Source organism: Andrena cerasifolii, chromosome 7 (assembly GCF_050908995.1).
Source record: "Andrena cerasifolii isolate SP2316 chromosome 7, iyAndCera1_principal, whole genome shotgun sequence".
NCBI classification, from domain to species: Eukaryota; Metazoa; Arthropoda; class Insecta; order Hymenoptera; family Andrenidae; genus Andrena; species Andrena cerasifolii.
In genome coordinates this window covers 481386-506029 of record NC_135124.1, presented here as the reverse complement: position 1 = coordinate 506029, position 24644 = coordinate 481386, and the positions used below count along the sequence as shown (strand labels likewise).

Genomic DNA, 24644 nt, shown 5'->3' with positions numbered 1-24644 from the left:
CTGTTTAAGCAGGATGGTACCAACTTGAAACATGTGTACAACGATCATGTAAACACTGACATGTCTTACGAGGATTTCTGCGCTTTATGTCGTAATTGTTAGCAACGGGAGTATGGTTTCGCGGTAATAGACAAGGACAGCACGATGTCCAATGGATGTTATAGAGAGGGATTTAATGAGTTTGCCGTACCGTGAGATGCTCAATCGTCGTCAACACGTCGGTGAGAAACCATCGTCTGTGGTACAACGATGATTGATATCGATAGTCTGGTGATTAAGGATCGCGAGAGAATAACGAAGGAAATTGCAAAAACCAGCGAAGCCATTCGCAAGAAACATCAGGCTTTGAAGACTGACAAGATGGAGGAAGATATCGCGTTGGAGGGATACTTCAAACCTATCGTCGAACCCTTGAAACATATCGTGGAAAATACCGCAGAGGCTGACACATCGCCACCGACGATCATAGACGCTGTAGGGAATGAAACATTAACGCCTAAAACAAAAATCCAGTCGAACTGGGACACGTTGCACAAGAGAAACAGGAAACCACGCACGTCATCGGAATATTCACTCGTAACCTCCACACCACTTCAATCGAAGCGAAAACGGCAGATTGTCACATCAAACGAGCCCCCGGTTCCTCCCAAGCCAATAAATACATTTCCCAACGTGCAATTGCTCTCGACCGTTGATGATGATGACGTTTTCGAAACTACTCCATATGAGTCATTTGTAACATCCATTCGACAGCAACTTCAAACATCCGAGGGACAAGAAACATTTCGCAACCATTTCGGTCCGCTGGGACAAAAATACATCAGCGCAATCCTAAGTGACGATAGGGATACAGCAATGTGCTATGTGTACGGCGTATACTTTGTCAATAGTGGAACGATGCTTGGGGATAAGGCTTTCGATATAGACAAGAATGATAATATAATCATAGGTGGCGTAAAATACAGAGGAACGCCCGGCCTTTACGAACTGATTTTCAAAAGAATTCCCGATGATGTCCTGTACATCGATACCGATAAACAAAAATACAAAAGTATACTGCTGGCGACAAACGCCCATAGACGCGGGCATGGTGCTAAAAATTCCATATTGAGCAACAAGGGGCACAAGTACAAATACGTAATTGCACCACTACTCCCCGCACATCAGCTAGTAGGGCAGGGAAAGGTCTAAGGACACCGCAAGCCATGGTGGTAAACGGTAACAAGATAGATTACGTACACTGGGACGATCCCAACGAGCTTGTGGATTGATTGCGTTTGCTCGAATCGTCGCGTCAGGCTGGTAACAACTCTCATGATCCTGAAATTCTATCGATTTATGAGGAACTCCGCGAGGTGGGCCTCGTTATATAAATTAAACAGCACGCCGACGATGTGCACAGTATGCATCGAGATGCCGATCAACAAATTTGGGGTATAGCTCGAGAAGAGTGGAGCAGCTAGAATGAACTATTACAAATGGAACGGTTTGCTTCGAAATTACATGCGAGATAACGCTCTTTGTATGGTCGGTGCCGAGTTTGATGCAAAATCACGCAAGATACGACGCGTAGCTCAACCAGTGGCCGACACAGATGCTGTCAATAAACTATACATGGAAAAGAGCATTGCACTTTTGAGAGAGCAGCAGGAAGAATTAGAGAGGAAGCTGGTCGTGTTTCAGACAGATATGCTGACGTTGCAAAACCGCTATAACCGCTTTTGCTACGGAGCAGCAACTTGTCCAGAATTTCCTCGGACCGATGGGGCACACATAATGCACGTACTCGATAATTATCACATCATTCGTATCCAAGACACCCCTCTGATCAGACATGCAGCCATTGTCGAAATCCAAGAGTAAAGAAGAAGAAAACCATAGCCGCAAGAAGCTGCAACTCGTTGAGGCATTGCATGCCCCAGCTCGAAGACATTTCCCTCGGAGGCGCGTCATAGTGCATGGATACGACGATCTGTGGCAAGCTCACATTGTAGAAATGCATCCGTACTCGCGATTCAACCAGGGTCACCACTACATACTCACCATCATCGATGTGTTGAGCAAGTATGCATGGGCGTTGCCGCTCAAGACTAAAAGTGGCGCTGAGGTGACTAAAGCGTTTGCAAAGATATTTAGAGATCGATATCCGAAAAATTTGCAAACCGATCAAGGAAAAGAATTTTACAACGCCGATGTGCAGAAACTCTTGACAAAGCATGACATCAATCATTATTCAACGTATTCGGTGATGAAAGCCTCCATCAGAACGTTTCAATCGAACTTTGAAGAACAATATGTGGAAAATGTTTCCGCTCAATGGAACCTATAGATGGACCGATTCGCTACCGCGTGTTCTCGCAGAGTACAACGCGCGAAAACATAGAACCATCAGAATGAGTCCTTGTGATGTTACCCTGCGATCGCCGATAAGCTGCTAGCCACCGTGTACAGCAACTTAAAGATCGCTGCTCCAGCGAGATTCAGGCTGGGCGAGTTTGCGCGCGTGAGCAAATTTAAAACTATCTTCGATAAAGCTATACGCCGAATTGGACAACGGAGGTGTTCAAGATAGCCAAAGTACAGGCAACTAAGCCTGCAACTTATCTGCTCGTCGATTCCTGTGGAAAACCTGTTGCTGGGGGATTCTATGAACACGAGCTGCAACGCGTCACCGATCCTGATGTATATCTAGTGGAAGAAGTGTTGCGTAGAAATGGGGATAAGGTATACGTGAAGTGGCTGGGGATTGATAAATCACATAATTCATGGATAAATAAAAATAATGTATTGTAAAATAATAATACATGGCTGAATAAATACAATGATACATATACATATACATATACATATACATATACATATATATATACATATACATATACATATACATATACATATACATATACATATACATATACATATACATATACATATACATATACATATACATATACATATACATATACATATACATATACATATACATATACATATACATATACATATACATATACATATACATATACATATACATATACATATACATATACATATACATATACATATACATATACATATACATATACATATACATGCAGGGTGTCCCAAAAATGTCGGAGTTCCTTGAAAGGAGTGACTCAGGGGGTGATTTGAAACAACTTTTTCCTTAGCGAAAATATTCCGAAGCTTCGTTAATGAGATATTAACAAAAACCCCCGAGCAATCAGAGCGCGCGCATCCGCCCGAGCTCCCGTTGTAGCGTTGGCTACGCGGTAGGCGGCTGCGCTTGTACTACGAAGGTACGAACAAGCAAGTCGGCATGCATCGAAGGAACCCGCGTTACTCAGTTTTTTTTTTAAAGCAGAATCTTAAATAATAATTGTTTGAAGTGAGAGAACAAGAAAATTTCATTTTCAAATAAGGCATAAACGAAAAGGTAATGTAACAGAAAATGTACGGCAAGTGATCGTAATTCGTTATTGAGGTAAAAATCCCTAGTTTAATTACGGCCAACATAAATAAATTTAAAGAATAATATTAGGTGCATGAATAAAGTCTTTCCGATTGGATTTACATAATCAGTATAAAGCAACCGAATTTCTATCGCAGTGATATTCGTAAGCTACCAGAAAAATGGCAAAAGGTAATTAACAATAATGGAAATTATTTCGATGGTTGAGTTGTTTTCATACTTTTTAAATCAAACTGTTATTGCACCATAAAATCGAACAGAATTTATTTCTACACCTAATAATCACTAATAAATTAAATAACACTCACCCCTACGAGCATTCCTTTCCTTCCTTTCCTTCCGTTTCGGAAACCTGTGTCACTAAGTAGGTCACTGTGCCGATCCTGGTCATCGGTGGACGAAAAGATTTATGGTAGGGTTGCGCCCACTGCTCAGCTGATCGCAGGTATACGACACCACCCGAAGGTAAGGATCGCAACGTCAAGTGCGTCCGGGTTAATGTACCGATTATTCTCTTCACTGCACGGCCACTAACACTAATCACTTAATTTACTTTTCATGGAACGTGTTGTTCCTACGTTATAAAATTGGTGACCCCGAAAGGGGCCGATTACTGTTAGTTGAGCAGTTGCTCGATGTGACCACCCTCAGCGTCTATGCACGCCTTCCGGCATCACTGACTCCGTTGAGAATAATCTTGACGCCAAACGCCGAATCGTACCCTCGCTGGAGGTTTGGATGTGCGGGTATTCCCGTGCAAAAGCTCGCACAGTAGCACTTGCTTTCCCGTTGTTCCGGGCGTACACCCAGCACATCACATAACATTCTTGAGCGGAGAACATTTCTCGGATGAGATTGCTAGCTGGCTGACAGGATTTTTTCGAAGCAACTTCCTCTACCCCCAAGTAGTTTCTCTCGTTCCATTATGGGTTAACTCCCACCAGAACAAGAGGCTGTAGGTAAAAAGAAGCCAGCACATTTTCGAAACACCCGTGCTTTGCAGAACTGCAACGAACGACCCATCCTAGATTTCACATAAGTCCGCACTCCGTCCTTTTACTGCCAATGTACCCGTTGCTTCGAGATAGACAGCAGACACCACGTGTTTCGGTTCGAAAGGGCCCGAAGAGAAGAGAAACAGAAAGTCTTCCGAGTTGCTATAAAGAAGAAAAGGCATACCATGAGGGAGTTTCCGTTTTCCAATACCCTGAGTTCACGTCAGCTACGAGGCGGAACCAGCTAAGCCATAAATTACATAAAACAAACCGTTCCCTACCGCCGACTCGCAGGACAATACAGTCATAAACCGCGACCCTGGCAAAATGCTTTGGCCGACCAGCCTGATTAATTTTTGTGAACTAGCAATTAAAAAGTAATATCCAACATCAATACACCTTGCGGAGAGATACAGGAAGAAAGGGAGTAACTCGTTTACTGCGCGTAGTCCCGCCTGCTTCGTGTTTCCTCCAAATTAAAGACAGATCCCTTATCTCTCGAGTATAAGCACGCGCTAGAATTACAAAACAAAAGCACGCGTTGACGTATTCCGTGCGAGAAAAGGTGGGCATGAATTCCGATTGGTCGTAACCTAACCAATCTGCTCTGCATCTCTCCTAAACGGCCACTGTTTTGAAGAGGCCTTCTTCTCAGCCATGTCACCTCTCCAAGGCCCATAAGTATAAACACGCGCTTGAATTTCAAAACAAAAGCACGCGTCGACGTATTCCGTGCGAGAGAAGGTGGGCTTCGGGGAGGAGATGTTGCTGTGAAGAGGGCCTCTTCATGGCAGTGGCCGCTTCAGAGGGATGCAGGGTAGATTGGTTAGATTAGGACCAATCGGACGCGTGCTTTTGTTTTGAAATTTGAGCGCGTGCTTATACTCGAGAGATAAGGGTCCTGCCTTTAATTGGAAGGAAGGACGAAGCAGGTGGAACTACGCGCAGTCAGCGAGTTACTCCCTTTCTTCCTGTGTCTCTCCGCGAGACGTATGGAAAATTAATCAGGCTGATGGGACAAAGCATTTCGCTAGGGACGCGGTTTATTACCGTATTGTCCTGCGAGTCGGCGGTAGAGAACGATTTGTTTTGGGTAATTTATGGCTTAGCTGGTTCCGCCTCGTAGCAGACGTGAACTCAGGGCATCGGAAAAGGGAAACAGGAAACAGTATTTATTTCTTTATAGCAACTCGAAGACTTTCCGTTTCTCTTCTCTTCGGACCCTTTCGAACCGAAACACGTGGTGTCCGCTGCCTACCTCGAAGCAATGGGTACATTGGCAGTAAAAGGACGGCGCGCGCGCTTTTGTGGAAGTGTACGATGTGTCGTTCGCTGCACTTCTGCAAAACACGTGTGTTTCGAAAATGTGCTGGCTTCTTTTTACCTAAAGCCTCTTTTCCTGGTGGGAGTTAACTCATAATGGAACGAGAGAAACTACTTGGGGGTAGAGGAAGTTGCTTGGAAAAAATCCTGTCAGTCAGTTAGCAATCTCGTCCCAGAAATGTTCACCGCTCAAGAATATTACGTGATGTTCTGGGTGTACGCCGGGAACAACGGGAACGCAAGTGCTACTGTGCGAGCTTTTGCACGGGAATACCCGCACATCCAAACCTCCAGCGAGGGTACGATTCGGCGTTTGGCGTCAAGATTATTCTCAACGGAGTCAGTGATGCCGGAAGGCGTGCATAGACGCTGAGGGTGGTCACATCGAGCAACTGCTCAACTAACAGTAATCGGCCCCTTTCGGGGTCACCAATTTTATAACGTAGGAACAACACGTTCCATGAAAAGTAAATTAAGTGATTAGTGTTAGTGGCCGTGCAGTGAAGAGAATAATCGGTACATTAACCCGGACGCACTTGACGTTGCGATCCTTACCTTCGGGTGGTGTCGTATACCTGCGATCAGCTGAGCAGTGGGCGCAACCCTACCATAAATCTTTTCGTCCACCGATGACCAGGATCGGCACAGTGACCTACTTAGTGACACAGGTTTCCGAAACGGAAGGAAAGGAAGGAAAGGAATGCTCGTAGGGGTGAGTGTTATTTAATTTATTAGTGATTATTAGGTGTAGAAATAAATTCTGTTCGATTTTATGGTGCAATAACAGTTTGATTTAAAAAGTATGAAAACAACTCAACCATCGAAATAATTTCCATTATTGTTAATTACCTTTTGCCATTTTTCTGGTAGCTTACGAATATCACTGCGATAGAAATTCGGTTGCTTTATACTGATTATGTAAATCCAATCGGAAAGACTTTATTCATGCACCTAATATTATTCTTTAAATTTATTTATGTTGGCCGTAATTAAACTAGGGATTTTTACCTCAATAACGAATTACGATCACTTGCCGTACATTTTCTGTTACATTACCTTTTCGTTTATGCCTTATTTGAAAATGAAATTTTCTTGTTCTCTCACTTCAAACAATTATTATTTAAAATTCTGCTATAAAAAAAACTCTGTAACGCGGTTTCCTTCGATGCATGCCAACTTGCTTGTTCGTACCTTCGTAGTACAAGCGCAGCCGCCTACCGCGTAGCCAACGCTACAACGGGAGCTCGGGCGGAAGGCGCGCGCTCTAATTGGTCGGGGTTTTTTGTTAATATCTCGTTAACGAAGCTTCGGACAATATTTTCGCTAAGGAATGATTTGTTGTTTCAAATCACCCCCTGAGTCACCCCTTTCAAGGAACTCCGACATTTTTGGGACACCCTGTATACATATGCATTTACATATACATATACATATACATATACATGTACATGTACATATACATATACATGTGTGAACAATTTTATTTTTACACATTATTTCAACCATTTATAACCCAGTTAATATATACAATGACACATATGCAATAATTCCACTATTTACAATAATTTCCATACATGTAGGAAGAATGTTATATTACGCAATAAATACAGTAGTTTCTATTTTACATCGATATTTTTTATAACGGTATTTTACAATGGTATATTTTAATGTCCCCAGGGCAGAGTGTCGATCGAATCGGGTACGATATGCCGCTTGTCGTCGTATGGACTTAGAGCGATTTTGGATTTCGAAATGGTGTACACTTTGTGCAATTTAGACCCTATGCATGATTGCCTGCGAACCATTTCGATCTCCCTTTGCAAACACTGCGCGTAGTCGTCGAAAGTTATCGTTCTGGCTATGACGTTGGTCTTGACTCCTTTCGCCTTTTTCGTATCTTTTTTACCGTCTACGCGGAGTGCATACATTTTCGCTCTAAGACCTACGAACTCGGTCATTATCGCACCGTTATTTTCTGTAGGGATTGTCAGTAGGATAATCGCTTGTGTCGAATCTATCGATATTATGTTTCATGGACTCGTAGATATCGTCGCATGGAATGTGATAAATGAGGCTGTCGGTGTCGGTGTACAGAATTTTACAATTTTGAGCGTGCAGGGGAGACATGTACACGTGATGAAATTCATACTAACAAATGTTTGATATGTCCAGAATGCACATACCCACGTATATCGGTTTGTTGAATTTCACCTCGAATTTTCGCAATTTAACAGCTATTAAATTTTCCGAAAAAACACTTCTGCTGTGGAAATTCGGTTTCGCGATCATTGCCTCTGCACCATATCGCCCAACCCAATATGTTAAAAGTTTCACACCCATATGATTTCCTACATTTTACATAGTTTTACCGAATACCGCGTTGTTCATCAATTTGTACAAATTTTTCTTAAAGCCGTTTGTCGCGTTTGTTCTAAATCGTGTATTGAGTTCGATTTAATCGCGGAGCTAGAGGGATTGAGCGAATTGAAGCACGCGGTGTATCTTTGTAATACGAAGACAGTGACGCGTGCACTGCTGCAGGTTGCGATATTGGATAACGTAACGCTGCTTATCGTATACCGTCGCGAGTAACTTGTCCTGTCTGCTGCCAGGTGGTTTGGCACGCGTCGGGCAGAACGGTAGATCGGCATGAATGTCGTGCAGATGTTGCGGATATTCCAGATCTACCTCGAGAATGTTTGCCGTGGGCGAATCGACAGCGATCGAAGACACGTTAAAAGTTGTGATATGTTCGACCCATTGAAATTTGGCGTATGGTAGGGGCTGGCACATTGCCCATCTGTACAAATTGTTCACGTCAAAATACATCAAGTACGATGACTGTTCCGATGGGTCGTAAGATGACATGTATTTGTTATTGGCATGTGCGTATCTTCCGGAACATTGACTTAAACCCCCACGTATACCGCGTTCGATAAATATGACCATATCGACGTCAGTGAGCAATTCGAATGTAATTTTCGTGTGTTTTAGCATGGCATCCCACGTGAAACCAGGTAAAGTAAGGTCTGTGAAGTTGGCACCCCCGAATACGAAATTTAAAAAAAAACTATACGGCATTCGTTTGTCCATCGTTTGTCCACGTTTATCCAACAAAAATTTTCGTTTGTCCACCCTTCGAAAAAAAGTTATGAACAAAAAAATTTTTTCACCAGCACCCCCATGAAAACTTTTTTATAATTTGACGGTGGGAAATGATTGTTCATCGTTTGTATACGCTTGTCGGCCCAAAAATTTCGTTTGTCCACCCTTCAAAAAAAAGTTATGAACAAATTAAGAAAATTTGTCATCAACACCAACCATGAACACTTTTCAACTTTTTAAATGATGGATACGGTTGTCCATAATCTAGCATCGTTTGTACACCCCAATATTACGTTTGTCCAGCCTCCTGAACCGAATTATTTATAAAAATCGCGAAAAATGAAGGATACTATTGAAGCGACCGCGTATAACTTCGATTTTTTATTAATTAAACGATGGAATCGTTTGTCCACTGACGCATTTCGATACCGTAGATGTAGAAGACGTTTGTCCACCCCACGATTTCGTTTATCCAGCCTCCTGAACCGAATTATTTATAAAAATCGCGAAAAATGAAGGATACTGTTGAAGCGACCGCGTATAACTTCGATTTTTTATTAATTAAACGATGGAATCGTTTGTCCACCGACGGATTTGGATAGCGTAGGTGTAGAACACGTTTGTCCACCCCAAGATTTCGTTTGTCCAGCCTCCTGAACCGAATTATTTATAAAAATCGCGAAAAATGAAGGATACTGTTGAAGCGACCGCGTACAACTTCGATTTTTTATTAATTAAACGATGGAATCGTTTGTCCACTGACGGATTTCGATAGCGTAGATGTAGAAGACGTTAGTCCATCCCAAGATTACGTTTGTCCAGCCTCCTGAACCGAATTATTTATAAAAATCGCGAAAAATGAAGGATACTGTTGAAGCGACCGCGTATAACTTCGATTTTTTATTAATTAAACGATGGAATCGTTTGTCCACCGACGGATTTGGATAGCGTAGGTGTAGAAGACGTTTGTCCACCCCAAGATTTCGTTTGTCCAGCCTCCTGAACCGAATTATTTATAAAAATCGCGAAAAATGAAGGATACTGTTGAAGCGACCGCGTACAACTTCGATTTTTTATTAATTAAACGATGGAATCGTTTGTCCACCGACGGATTTGGATAGCGTGGGTGTAGAAGACGTTTGTCCACCCCAAGATTTCGTTTGTCCAGCCTCCTGAACCGAATTATTTATAAAAATCGCGAAAAATGAAGGATACTGTTGAAGCGACCGCGTACAACTTCGATTTTTTTTTAATTAAACGATGGAATCGTTTGTCCACTGACGGATTTCGATAGCGTAGATGTAGAAGACGTTAGTCCATCCCAAGATTACGTTTGTCCAGCCTCCTGAACCGAATTATTTATAAAAATCGCGAAAAATGAAGGATACTGTTGAAGCGACCGCGTATAACTTCGATTTTTTATTAATTAAACGATGGAATCGTTTGTCCACTGACGGATTTCGATAGCGTAGATGTAGAAGACGTTTGTCCACCCCAAGATTACGTTTGTCCAGCCTCCTGAACCGAATTATTTATAAAAATCGCGAAAAATGAAGGATACTGTTGAAGCGACCGCGTATAACTTGGTTTTTTTTATTAATTAAACGATGGAATCGTTTGTCCACCGACGGATTTGGATAGCGTGGGTGTAGAAGACGTTTGTCCACCCCAAGATTTCGTTTGTCCAGCCTCCTGAACCGAATTATTTATAAAAATCGCGAAAAATGAAGGATACTGTTGAAGCGACCGCGTACAACTTCGATTTTTTATTAATTAAACGATGGAATCGTTTGTCCACTGACGGATTTCGATAGCGTAGATGTAGAAGACGTTAGTCCATCCCAAGATTACGTTTGTCCAGCCTCCTGAACCGAATTATTTATAAAAATCGCGAAAAATGAAGGATACTGTTGAAGCGACCGCGTACAACTTCGATTTTTTATTAATTAAACGATGGAATCGTTTGTCCACTGACGGATTTCGATAGCGTAGATGTAGAAGACGTCAGTCCATCCCAAGATTACGTTTGTCCAGCCTCCTGAACCGAATTATTTATAAAAATCGCGAAAAATGAAGGATACTGTTGAAGCGACCGCGTATAACTTCGTTTTTTTATTAATTAAACGATGGAATCGTTTGTCCACCGACGGATTTGGATAGCTTAGGTGTAGAAGACGTTTGTCCACTCTCTAGATTTGAATTATTATTACAAATAGCCCAGAATTACGACACGGTTGAATCGACCTCGTTCAAGTTTAATTTTTATTAATTAGGCGGTAAATTTCGTTAGTTTTGATGAAGAAGACGTTTGTCCGCCCAAAGATTTCGATTGGCCACCTTTCAGAATTGACTTAATCGGTGAATTCAATTTATTATTTCCTTCGTCACTTTCTTGGCAATGTTATGCCGGCGTCGGTCGAGTCGCGAGATCGTACGATCCGCGAGTACAAGTGCCATGACTGGTACTTGTGACCACTGACAGAGTCAGTGGTACCGCACTTTACAGTGCGGTGCGACACCGGGCCGGTCAAATTTATAATTTCTATCGTCACTTTATTGGGAAAGTTATGCCGGTGTCGGTCGACTCGCGAGATCATACGGTCCGCGAGTACAAGTGAAATACTTTTAGCTTTTGTGGTTTTGGAATTGTACGCAATTTTTGACTAATGTCATTATGTACTGTCCATATTCTTGCTGTATTACGGCAATAAGCTGTAAAATGTCCTGGGCTATGACATACGATGCCACTTAAAGCATATATTGCATCTTCAATTTGAAATTTTTCAGGTATGCCATTTAAAAATATTCCATCCATTTTATTTAGTTGGAAAAAGATTTCAGTTTCTATGAACACATATGATTTTGGTTCTCTCTTTATATGCATTGTTGATTGACGTGTTTTACACGTGCCTGTTTGTATAGTGAAGAATTACGCAACAAAATTAAGAAAATTTTGTTTAAAATCTTCGGTTGTGCATTTACTAATAAATTCTACTACAAACAATTTTCTGAAATGTACTTTACATTTGCCGCAGATTCTATTTTCTTCTACACTGCAAACGTCTGTTACCAGTATTGTAAGTAACCAATTGGCGTTTGTAGTACAATCTACAATATCATTTTGAATTTCAAATATTGTACCTAAAATAGCTCCACGCTCTTCATACACGGAGTGGGCGATATTCTCCATGGCGTATTTTTTGACAAACATCAAAAATATATTTTCTGAGTTTTCATCGACCCAGTTTTTAAATGAACTATAATTGCAATACGCACTGGTTAATATTTCAACCAATGAGTCGAATGCACATGTATTTTTAATATATATATTTTTTTCCATTAAGTGTAACCAAATTACAATTATATCCATTTCTTAAGATTTCATTTTTTCTTTTCCTTAATGGCCTATCATATGTAAGATGAATATCTGGACATGAAGTTAAATATTTCCCTCTGGGAGTATTATTTTGGTTTTCGATTAAGGGCTTCTGTATTATATTGTCTTTATTTTCATCGTCCTCTTGTAAATCTTTTAATTTATTTGGTTTGGCTTCAATATTTAACCCTTTCCAATTTTCCTGTTCCGTTAAATAATGATAAGTGTGCGTAGCGTTTTGCGCATTTTCGCCAAAATCACGTAAATCGATTTTTCTTTCTTTTTCTTGTCTCACCGCAGTTTGCAGCAGTGCATTTTTTTCGTTCGTGCGTTTAATTGCAGCACGCTCCAATTTCGAAAGACTTTCGATAGATTTGATATGGTGAATGATAAATTTATCGACGCGCATTGGTTTATAATTTGCGCCCAAATCTGAATGCTTCAGATCTTTAAAATATGCCTCACATCTAGAGGATGTCGCTACATTCGATGACAGAGGGAAATATCCCCTCATCACCTGTGTCCAGAGAGGAAAATGTTTTGCCAATTTAACTAGATATGTGACTAGTTCTGGACAATAGAATGCATTATACCTATCTGTCTCTACACTATCTTTTGCAATTTTTTCAGCCGCATCTCTGATAATATTTATAAATTGAACTATATTTTCATTTTCATTTAAAGTTTCTAAATCGTCGTATTCTTTGTAATTCTCGTCATCGCTCGTAAATGTAAATGACTTTATTCTTTCGAATAAATAGGATCGCTTCTGCTCGCATATTACTTCATTTCCATCAGAATCTTTGCCATCTACTCACTGTACGCGACAATAAATACTGAGCTAAGCAGTGTATTAAAATCTTCCACATTATCGCACGATGACATTAGCCCCGCGCATCGCACAAAGAAATCTTTAATTTTAGGATGGTTTCTATGAAATACATCTTTGTTACAAATAATTTTGATTAAATGGGCAATATCAATTCTGATGAAACACTGAAGTGGATTTTGCAAAATTTCGCCAGCAATATAATTTTTTAAGCAACGTTCATTGAATGCTAAGCTGCTTGCATTCAAAAGGGCCAGTGAATAATCACAATCTACTTCTGGAGGCACTGGTGCCCCGTGCCTTAGGATCTCCCTCAACCAACACGTAATTAAATTTGTATCATGCTTCTCTGAAAGCATTTGAAATACTGGTTGTATACCATTTGTACCTTTTACAATGATTTGATATAAGAATATATGTTTCTTCTCGTCATTTGGTTTTTCTATTGTTTTCACTAATTTTCCAGTCGCATCTATTTCTATTTTTCTGCACGTTTTAATTAATGTTTTATACAATTCCATCTGCATAGGAGACCAGTAAAAACAATAGAAATGATCCTTTGAGATCTGTTTAACGTACCCTGAATATTGCCCTTTATATTTCAACTGACATAAGGAATTGATGGGATCAAGATTTTTATTTATTCCTAATTCCCGTACGATGGCTTCTTCTCTGATTTTCCTCAAAGTACATTGTCGCGCAACATAAGGTGGTTCGGGACCGTCATATGTTAAATCGGATACTGCCTCATTTATCCATTGTCTGGGTTTAATATTTAAAAGTTTTTGCCCAATTGCTACTCTATTTTTTCCTTTTATCGCCCTTTTATTTTCATGCGGTATTCCCGAAGCATCGACTGTGTGCACTCTTAATACAATACCAGTGCCAGGAGCCGGTTCGTGTAAGCAATGAGCTTTAAATTCGGCACCGCATTCATTACAAGTGCCATATATTTTTAAATATGTTTCCGCTTCCGGAGAATTGAAAATTTTGCCATATTTAAACGTATAAGCGCACGGAAGTTTCGTTTTTAAAAAACTAGCTTTGCAAATAATATCAGTCCAACCGACTAAGTATCTTATAACATTTTCCACGAGTGCCCTTTTCTTTATAAACTTTAGATAAGGGAGCAATAGATTTCCATTGCTCCTCAGACAATATAAGATCAAAATATAATGGCGGAAGTTTATTACGTATATTATTCGCATTACTGTGAGGCTCGAAATCTTCACTAGTATTACTTGCGTTAGAAACATCAATGCTATCCATCACTGCTTCTTCTCCTTCTTCATCTTCTTCCACTGGAATTTGGAAATGTTTCTTCAAATTGGTCAGCAAATTCCACCGATTGTTCCTCACGTAAAAGTTTAAGGTGTTTGGTGACAACTTATCACAAATTTTTGAGGACACTTCCCACACTTTATCCGTGCGTCACTTCAATTTATATTCCTCATCGAACAATTCACATTTTTCACACTTCTGCAATACGTCCAGAATAACGCCGAAGTGTATCAGCGCTTTTCTCGGCATGTTTCATCAATGACCACAATGAAATCGCAAAACCGTAAGTAATATAACTCTCACAATTACTTCACAAACCGTAAACGAACGCACGATCTCACCAGAGCGGTCTGTGAACAATGGCTGACTTTCGTGGCGCGTGGTTGGAAAGAATTCGAGAATATCGCAGGCATTTGTTCCGATTTCAGCGGTGCCACGTGGTGCCGCGCGCGTAACATAGTAAGCATGGTTCTGGTAAGCAGCAGGGCCGCCACATAAGGGTGCTAATCGACAGGGACGCTAAAAAACTATATTGGACGCTTAATAATAAAGAAATCGAACTTTCACAGAAACAAAATGTATATGTAATTCTGTTTGTTATACTCCGTAAATACAAAACATGTTAAATAGGAAATCTGTGTAGAATTCTGGGGAAATTTTCTTACATAAGCATCCTCGCGCCTGCCCTGCTGGTTAGTGATTGCAAATTTATCGACTTTTTCAATTACCGGTAATTCGGTAAAATTTTCAATCAAAACCCGTGATTACCAATTCAACGGTAATTTACTGGTAATTATATAAGGCATTGAAAATATAAAAGTAAACATTACAAAAGAAAAATTTTCTTGGACTCTAATCGAGCATTATATAAAAAATATATGCAAATAAAACTATTCTGAACATAAAATGTAAAATGATATAACACAAAATAGATATTTTTGTATAACTATTGACAATACTTATTAATATGGATCCTCACCACGAAAACAATGAAAAGAATCTTAACTTACATACATAATTAAATATTTTTTATTTAAAAATTCTATTTAACAAATAAGCACGCAAAAAAACATATTTTGTCCAAACTTTGCTCTCCTGATAAAGCGCTCTCAGTTTCTACACTTGTTGGTCGGATAGTCATTAAGAAATCATATGCCATTTAGAGGTATTTCCTCTTTACTTTTTCTACTTGAAAATACGTCCATTTTTTTTATGGCTTCATTCAGATTTTTAGTTTTCTTTTGGATCAGAGTTGGTTCTTCTTGAGATACTTCGCATTTCGTCTCTATTAATAATTGAGGTTTTCTTCACTGATAACGTAGTAGATATCGACGGAATTAATGAACGCATATATGTGCTACATTGGTATACATAATTTATCGAATTACCGGTAAGAATTTGGCGAATTAACGGTAAAAATTGGAGAGTGTATCTAGGTAAATCGGTTTACCGGTATTGCGATCCCTACTGCTGGTAACTTACCAAATACACTAAACTTTTACGTTGGAACCAATCGGTGGAATTTGCTGACAAATTTGAAAATATATCAATCTTGCGAGGCACCACGTTCATTTTTGTATTCAAAGAGGAAAGTGCTTTGCTAATTTCAGGACAGAAAAAAAGCGCATTGTAACTATCTGTCTCTGGAGTAACAGAGAAACAGGTACATACTTCTCCCTTGCAATAGTGGGGTCGCTGCCGGTCGCTGCGACCTGTCGTGCGACATTTACACGTGACTCAATCTTTGCGGCAGTGCAAGATGACAATATTGCCGCAAAAAATTGCGACACGTATGAATCTCTCTATACACATATGTCTCCTAACCTAGCCTGAACATTTACAGCAATTATTGTTTTGAAATTCCTTATCAATGAAAGAATGGCAATTACATGATGAATAAAATATTTAAAATGAATAGCAAAATATTTCTTCTATTCAATACAATGCCCTTCAACTACTATCCCAAATTGTTCCTTGTAAAAGTATTTTTTATATCGATTCTTTCAAAATTATTCAAATCCGACTTCTATGTATATGTACTAATTTTGGGAAAAAAACTTTTATGGCGATTCTTTTCATCTCGATTCTTCCAGAATCGATTCTTTGCTTCAGATTTTTTAGAAGGATCGATTCTTATAATTCGATTTTGAATCGATTCAAGAATCGATTCTTTGAGGTGAATCGAACACCCATACGACAAAAGGGACTTTCCTGACTGAGAAAAATCTGTCCCAGGGTTGCCACTTGCCAGAAATGTCGCTGACACACAAGATTGTCATTGGTTCGCGTGATGACGCCAGGACGTCAAACCAATCGGCGCCAAGATAGGTTTTGGCTTTGAACCAATCGACGTCAAGTGACATTGTGTGCATCAGAGACATTTCGGGCATCCCTGGACTGCCTGGAGAGTTCTTCACTGTCCATCGAGACGTTGACGAGGCGACCACGAGATTGACGCCAGCAAAATAATGGACAACATGCACAATATAAGTATTTTCGTCGGGACGATATAACGATGTGCGTTACGAAAAACAGCATGTCTGTCTTCGTTGTGTAGGACGATAAATTAAACTCTTATTGTAAGATTATTACTGTTCGACAAAATTTAACTTTTTTTCGGGCTTGTAACATTCAGTAGCCGTTTCTTCGCTCCACGCGTCGCGACAGACATTTTTCCTCCGGAAACCATCGAAAGATGTAGTACAACACCTCCTGTTTTCAATACAGAAACGAAAGAGTTTGCCACCACGTGCGCCGTCGACAGTGGTAGTCAAGAGCACGTGGGCCGCTCAGCGTCACAGAATCGCGTAACGTGCATACATTGTAACCTTTTTCAAAGTCCTGCTCGCCCGTCAGCGTCTCGTCGTGATAGTTTCTACCATGTAATCCAAAACCCTGCTAAAATTCGTTAGAAACGATGCAATGCGCTTCTTTACGTGGCAAACTGAAACGTGTTGTTTTTCGTAACGCGCATCGTTATGTCGTCCCGATGAAAATGGCCCACGTAAAAAAATTGTTGGCACAATGTAAAGCCAACTTCGTTAATAAAAACAAATATTTAAAACAGTGGTAATTGTGCATAAAAGGTGCATAATTGTGCATAATTTAAGATAACAAATTTATAAATTTCCCAACAGTTAACCATCTATCCCCAAATTACTACCGATCACATTTTTTGCAAATATCTCGAAAACTAAAGCCGAACTCAATTTTTATGCACAATTGCCAAAGATTTTAAATTAACGATTTTATATAACTTGATCAAAAATGCACTGAAAACTAAACAATAATTATTTTCTTGTACCACAATTATGACGGTGATATGTCAGTTTAAATAAAATCGTGGAGCAGGATATTTCATCGCTTTTCATCGTTCATTTCGATTCTTGATTGTGTAATAAATCGATTCATATCCTGTTATGCAATATCCTGCCCCACGGTTTTATTTAAAGTGACATATTACCATCGTAATTGTAGTACAAGAAAATAAGCATTTTTTTAGTTTTCAAGCAAATCCTTTAACTTGAAATTTTGTTTATAAATTTTCTTTCATTTACAGATGGAAGTCGCGCTACAAAATATCAATGCCGCCCCCGAGGCCAACCAGCAGAATGTGGCGGAGGCGGTGGTGACGGAGGCGGTTGTTGCGGAGGCGGTGATAGCGGAGGTAGCGCCGGAAAGGGCGGAAGGGAGGGGTGCAGCCCTCCCCCGCCCCCTCCCCCCACCTCCACGTGACGAGGGGGTTTATACACAATTGAAAGATGTAAGTGTGCGGAATGTGGTTCTATGGCTTACTTTCTACTAAAATACTTTGTGCGAAGTGTTGGAATTATCAGAATGTTATTCCGTTTTAAGAAATGTCTTAATTTTTATTTTACTGTTTCAGTTACAAAAAGCGATTAAACGCCTCACCTATAGCCGGGGCCGGGGCCGGGGCCGGGGCCGCGGCCGCGGCCACGTGTACAAGAAGTACAGTGGCCGGGGAGGAGGGCAGGGAAAAATCTTCTCACTACATTCTCGTGGAGTTTTTGAATTGATCGGTGCTCCTGCAATGCTCATTCGGGGCGAATGCTCAGGTGAATACGCGGCTTTAAAGGTGAATTATACTACGTTCTACGACAGTGTACTTTGAGAAAAATAAATGATTAAGCTATCGTGCGAGAATTAGGAATCAATAAAAATCTTAATCTGATCAATTCGTTAAGTGAATTGAAGTATAAGGGGCAATACTGAGGGTACGTTAATCCGATTTCAAAGGATCATTTCTATTGTTTTTACTGGTCTCCTATGCAGATGGAATTGTATAAAACATTAATTAAAACGTGCAGAAAAATAGAAATAGATGCGACTGGAAAATTAGTGAAAACAATAGAAAAACTAAATGGTGACAAGAATTATATTCTTATAGAAAATTATTATAAAAGGTGAAAATTGAGAGCCACCAGCATCGGTGGAAATCCACGCTAGCCGATAACTGTAGGAAAGACATACAGGGCGATTCTGGAGCGACGCCTGCCAAAGAGATGCCGCCTGGTACCCCGTGGCGGGGCCAACATCTTGCTGCAGTGCCTCATCGAATTTTATGGCTTTAACAATACAATAAAAAATGAGAAATGTCCACGACTTCCGCATTTCTCATCAGATCTCTGCGAAAACGACGTCAATCGATTCCTTATGTTTTTCCGATGAAGATCGTACCAAATTTCATACAAATTAAATTATTTTTAACGAAGCTAGCGTGAAATTATATAAACCAATTTTTCATCTGATTTCCTTCATTAAGATCCGAATTACGTCGTTCTTAGTATTAGTTTCATCGGCGAAACATAAGGAATCGATTGGCGTCGTGGCCATTTCTCACTTCTTAATAGGTACTGCAACCTCTTCGAAGGCCAAACGGCATCAAATTCGGTGATGCACTGCGGGGGGTTGTCGTTGGCAGGGGGTGCCAGGTGGCACCTCTTTGAGTCTAGTCGCTCCAGGATTACCCTGTATCCAATTGAAATGAAACAATTAAATTTATTATAAAATTTAAAAAAAAAAATATTTATATTTTTATAATCCCCCCGGCCACCACCGCGCCTGTTACTTCCGCCGCCTCCCCGGCCTCTGCCCTGCCCTCTTCGCCGGCCACTGTACTTCTTGTACACGTGGCCGCGGCCGCGGCCCCGGCCCCGGCTATAGGTGAGGCGTTTAATCGCTTTTTGTAACTGAAACAGTAAAATAAAAATTAAGACATTTCTTAAAACGGAATAACATTCTGATAATTCCAACACTTCGCACAAAGTATTTTAGTAGAAAGTAAGCCATAGAACCACATTCCGCACACTTACATCTTTCAATTGTGTATAAACCCCCTCGTCACGTGGAGGTGGGGGGAGGGGGCGGGGGAGGGCTGCACCCCTCCCTTCCGCCCTTTCCGGCGCTACCTCCGCTATCACCGCCTCCGCAACAACCGCCTCCGTCACCACCGCCTCCGCCACATTCTGCTGGTTGGCCTCGGGGGCGGCATTGATATTTTGTAGCGCGACTTCCATCTGTAAATGAAAGAAAATTTATAAACAAAATTTCAAGTTAAAGGATTTGCTTGAAAACTAAAAAAATGCTTATTTTCTTGTACTACAATTACGATGGTAATATGTCACTTTAAATAAAACCGTGGGGCAGGATATTGCATAACAGGATATGAATCGATTTATTACACAATCAAGAATCGAAATGAACGATGAAAAGCGATGAAATATCCTGCTCCACGATTTTATTTAAACTGACATATCACCGTCATAATTGTGGTACAAGAAAATAATTATTGTTTAGTTTTCAGTGCATTTTTGATCAAGTTATATAAAATCGTTAATTTAAAATCTTTGGCAATTGTGCATAAAAATTGAGTTCGCCTTTAGTTTTCGAGATATTTGCAAAAAATGTGATCGGTAGTAATTTGGGGATAGATGGTTAACTGTTGGGAAATTTATAAATTTGTTATCTTAAATTATGCACAATTATGCACCTTTTATGCACAATTACCACTGTTTTAAATATTTGTTTTTATTAACGAAGTTGGCTTTACATTGTGCCAACAATTTTTTTACGTGGGCCATTTTCATCGGGACGACATAACGATGCGCGTTACGAAAAACAACACGTTTCAGTTTGCCACGTAAAGAAGCACATTGCATCGTTTCTAACGAATTTTAGCAGGGTTTTGGATTACATGGTAGAAACTATCACGACGAGACGCTGACGGGCGAGCAGGACTTTGAAAAAGGTTACAATGTATGCACGTTACGCGATTCTGTGACGCTGAGCGGCCCACGTGCTCTTGACTACCACTGTCGACGGCGCACGTGGTGGCAAACTCTTTCGTTTCTGTATTGAAAACAGGAGGTGTTGTACTACATCTTTCGATGGTTTCCGGAGGAAAAATGTCTGTCGCGACGCGTGGAGCGAAGAAACGGCTACTGAATGTTACAAGCCCGAAAAAAAGTTAAATTTTGTCGAACAGTAATAATCTTACAATAAGAGTTTAATTTATCGTCCTACACAACGAAGACAGACATGCTGTTTTTCGTAACGCACATCGTTATGTCGTCCCGACGAAAATACTTATATTGTGCATGTTGTCCATTATTTTGCTGGCGTCAATCTCGTGGTCGCCTCGTCAACGTCTCGATGGACAGTGAAGAACTCTCCAGGCAGTCCAGGGATGCCCGAAATGTCTCTGATGCACACAATGTCACTTGACGTCGATTGGTTCAAAGCCAAAACCTATCTTGGCGCCGATTGGTTTGACGTCCTGGCGTCATCACGCGAACCAATGACAATCTTGTGTGTCAGCGACATTTCTGGCAAGTGGCAACCCTGGGACAGATTTTTCTCAGTCAGGAAAGTCCCTTTTGTCGTATGGGTGTTCGATTCACCTCAAAGAATCGATTCTTGAATCGATTCAAAATCGAATTATAAGAATCGATCCTTCTAAAAAATCTGAAGCAAAGAATCGATTCTGGAAGAATCGAGATGAAAAGAATCGCCATAAAAGTTTTTTTCCCAAAATTAGTACATATACATAGAAGTCGGATTTGAATAATTTTGAAAGAATCGATATAAAAAATACTTTTACAAGGAACAATTTGGGATAGTAGTTGAAGGGCATTGTATTGAATAGAAGAAATATTTTGCTATTCATTTTAAATATTTTATTCATCATGTAATTGCCATTCTTTCATTGATAAGGAATTTCAAAACAATAATTGCTGTAAATGTTCAGGCTAGGTTAGGAGACATATGTGTATAGAGAGATTCATACGTGTCGCAATTTTTTGCGGCAATATTGTCATCTTGCACTGCCGCAAAGATTGAGTCACGTGTAAATGTCGCACGACAGGTCGCAGCGACCGGCAGCGACCCCACTATTGCAAGGGAGAAGTATGTACCTGTTTCTCTGTTACTCCAGAGACAGATAGTTACAATGCGCTTTTTTTCTGTCCTGAAATTAGCAAAGCACTTTCCTCTTTGAATACAAAAATGAACGTGGTGCCTCGCAAGATTGATATATTTTCAAATTTGTCAGCAAATTCCACCGATTGGTTCCAACGTAAAAGTTTAGTGTATTTGGTAAGTTACCAGCAGTAGGGATCGCAATACCGGTAAACCGATTTACCTAGATACACTCTCCAATTTTTACCGTTAATTCGCCAAATTCTTACCGGTAATTCGATAAATTATGTATACCAATGTAGCACATATATGCGTTCATTAATTCCGTCGATATCTACTACGTTATCAGTGAAGAAAACCTCAATTATTAATAGAGACGAAATGCGAAGTATCTCAAGAAGAACCAACTCTGATCCAAAAGAAAACTAAAAATCTGAATGAAGCCATAAAAAAAATGGACGTATTTTCAAGTAGAAAAAGTAAAGAGGAAATACCTCTAAATGGCATATGATTTCTTAATGACTATCCGACCAACAAGTGTAGAAACTGAGAGCGCTTTATCAGGAGAGCAAAGTTTGGACAAAATATGTTTTTTTGCGTGCTTATTTGTTAAATAGAATTTTTAAATAAAAAATATTTAATTATGTATGTAAGTTAAGATTCTTTTCATTGTTTTCGTGGTGAGGATCCATATTAATAAGTATTGTCAATAGTTATACAAAAATATCTATTTTGTGTTATATCATTTTACATTTTATGTTCAGAATAGTTTTATTTGCATATATTTTTTATATAATGCTCGATTAGAGTCCAAGAAAATTTTTCTTTTGTAATGTTTACTTTTATATTTTCAATGCCTTATATAATTACCAGTAAATTACCGTTGAATTGGTAATCACGGGTTTTGATTGAAAATTTTACCGAATTACCGGTAATTGAAAAAGTCGATAAATTTGCAATCACTAACCAGCAGGGCAGGCGCGAGGATGCTTATGTAAGAAAATTTCCCCAGAATTCTACACAGATTTCCTATTTAACATGTTTTGTATTTACGGAGTATAACAAACAGAATTACATATACATTTTGTTTCTGTGAAAGTTCGATTTCTTTATTATTAAGCGTCCAATATAGTTTTTTAGCGTCCCTGTCGATTAGCACCCTTATGTGGCGGCCCTGCTGCTTACCAGAACCATGCTTACTATGTTACGCGCGCGGCACCACGTGGCACCGCTGAAATCGGAACAAATGCCTGCGATATTCTCGAATTCTTTCCAACCACGCGCCACGAAAGTCAGCCATTGTTCACAGACCGCTCTGGTGAGATCGTGCGTTCGTTTACGGTTTGTGAAGTAATTGTGAGAGTTATATTACTTACGGTTTTGCGATTTCATTGTGGTCATTGATGAAACATGCCGAGAAAAGCGCTGATACACTTCGGCGTTATTCTGGACGTATTGCAGAAGTGTGAAAAATGTGAATTGTTCGATGAGGAATATAAATTGAAGTGACGCACGGATAAAGTGTGGGAAGTGTCCTCAAAAATTTGTGATAAGTTGTCACCAAACACCTTAAACTTTTACGTGAGGAACAATCGGTGGAATTTGCTGACCAATTTGAAGAAACATTTCCAAATTCCAGTGGAAGAAGATGAAGAAGGAGAAGAAGCTGTGATGGATAGCATTGATGTTTCTAACGCAAGTAATACTAGTGAAGATTTCGAGCCTCACAGTAATGCGAATAATATACGTAATAAACTTCCGCCATTATATTTTGATCTTATATTGTCTGAGGAGCAATGGAAATCTATTGCTCCCTTATCTAAAGTTTATAAAGAAAAGGGCACTCGTGGAAAATGTTATAAGATACTTAGTCGGTTGGACTGATATTATTTGCAAAGCTAGTTTTTTAAAAACGAAACTTCCGTGCGCTTATACGTTTAAATATGGCAAAATTTTCAATTCTCCGGAAGCGGAAACATATTTAAAAATATATGGCACTTGTAATGAATGCGGTGCCGAATTTAAAGCTCATTGCTTACACGAACCGGCTCCTGGCACTGGTATTGTATTAAGAGTGCACACAGTCGATGCTTCGGGAATACCGCATGAAAATAAAAGGGCGATAAAAGGAAAAAATAGAGTAGCAATTGGGCAAAAACTTTTAAATATTAAACCCAGACAATGGATAAATGAGGCAGTATCCGATTTAACATATGACGGTCCCGAACCACCTTATGTTGCGCGACAATGTACTTTGAGGAAAATCAGAGAAGAAGCCATCGTACGGGAATTAGGAATAAATAAAAATCTTGATCCCATCAATTCCTTATGTCAGTTGAAATATAAAGGGCAATATTCAGGGTACGTTAAACAGATCTCAAAGGATCATTTCTATTGTTTTTACTGGTCTCCTATGCAGATGGAATTGTATAAAACATTAATTAAAACGTGCAGAAAAATAGAAATAGATGCGACTGGAAAATTAGTGAAAACAATAGAAAAACCAAATGGCGAGAAGAAACATATATTCTTATATCAAATCATTGTAAAAGGTACAAATGGTATACAACCAGTATTTCAAATGCTTTCAGAGAAGCATGATACAAATTTAATTACGTGTTGGTTGAGGGAGATCATAAGGTACGGGGCACCAGTGCCTCCAGAAGTAGATTGTGATTATTCACTGGCCCTTTTGAATGCAAGCAGCTTAGCATTCAATGAACGTTGCTTAAAAAATTATATTGCTGGCGAAATTTTGCAAAATCCACTTCAGTGTTTCATCAGAATTGATATTGCCCATTTAATCAAAATTATTTGTAACAAAGA

At 39.7% G+C, this 24644-nt stretch overlaps 1 protein-coding gene and 1 long non-coding RNA gene across 2 annotated transcripts in view; one reads left to right on the top strand and one right to left on the bottom strand.

The window, feature by feature from the left end:
• Positions 1 to 20097, bottom strand: part of LOC143371251 (uncharacterized) — a 333517-nt gene extending 313420 nt beyond the window's left edge. The window contains exon 1 of the long non-coding RNA XR_013085987.1: positions 20086 to 20097. This is a non-coding gene — a long non-coding RNA (uncharacterized LOC143371251). The remainder of the gene's footprint in view (positions 1 to 20085) is intronic.
• Positions 1 to 24644, top strand: part of Cow (Proteoglycan Cow) — a 1009917-nt gene that overhangs the window by 640011 nt on the left and 345262 nt on the right. The window lies entirely within an intron of this gene.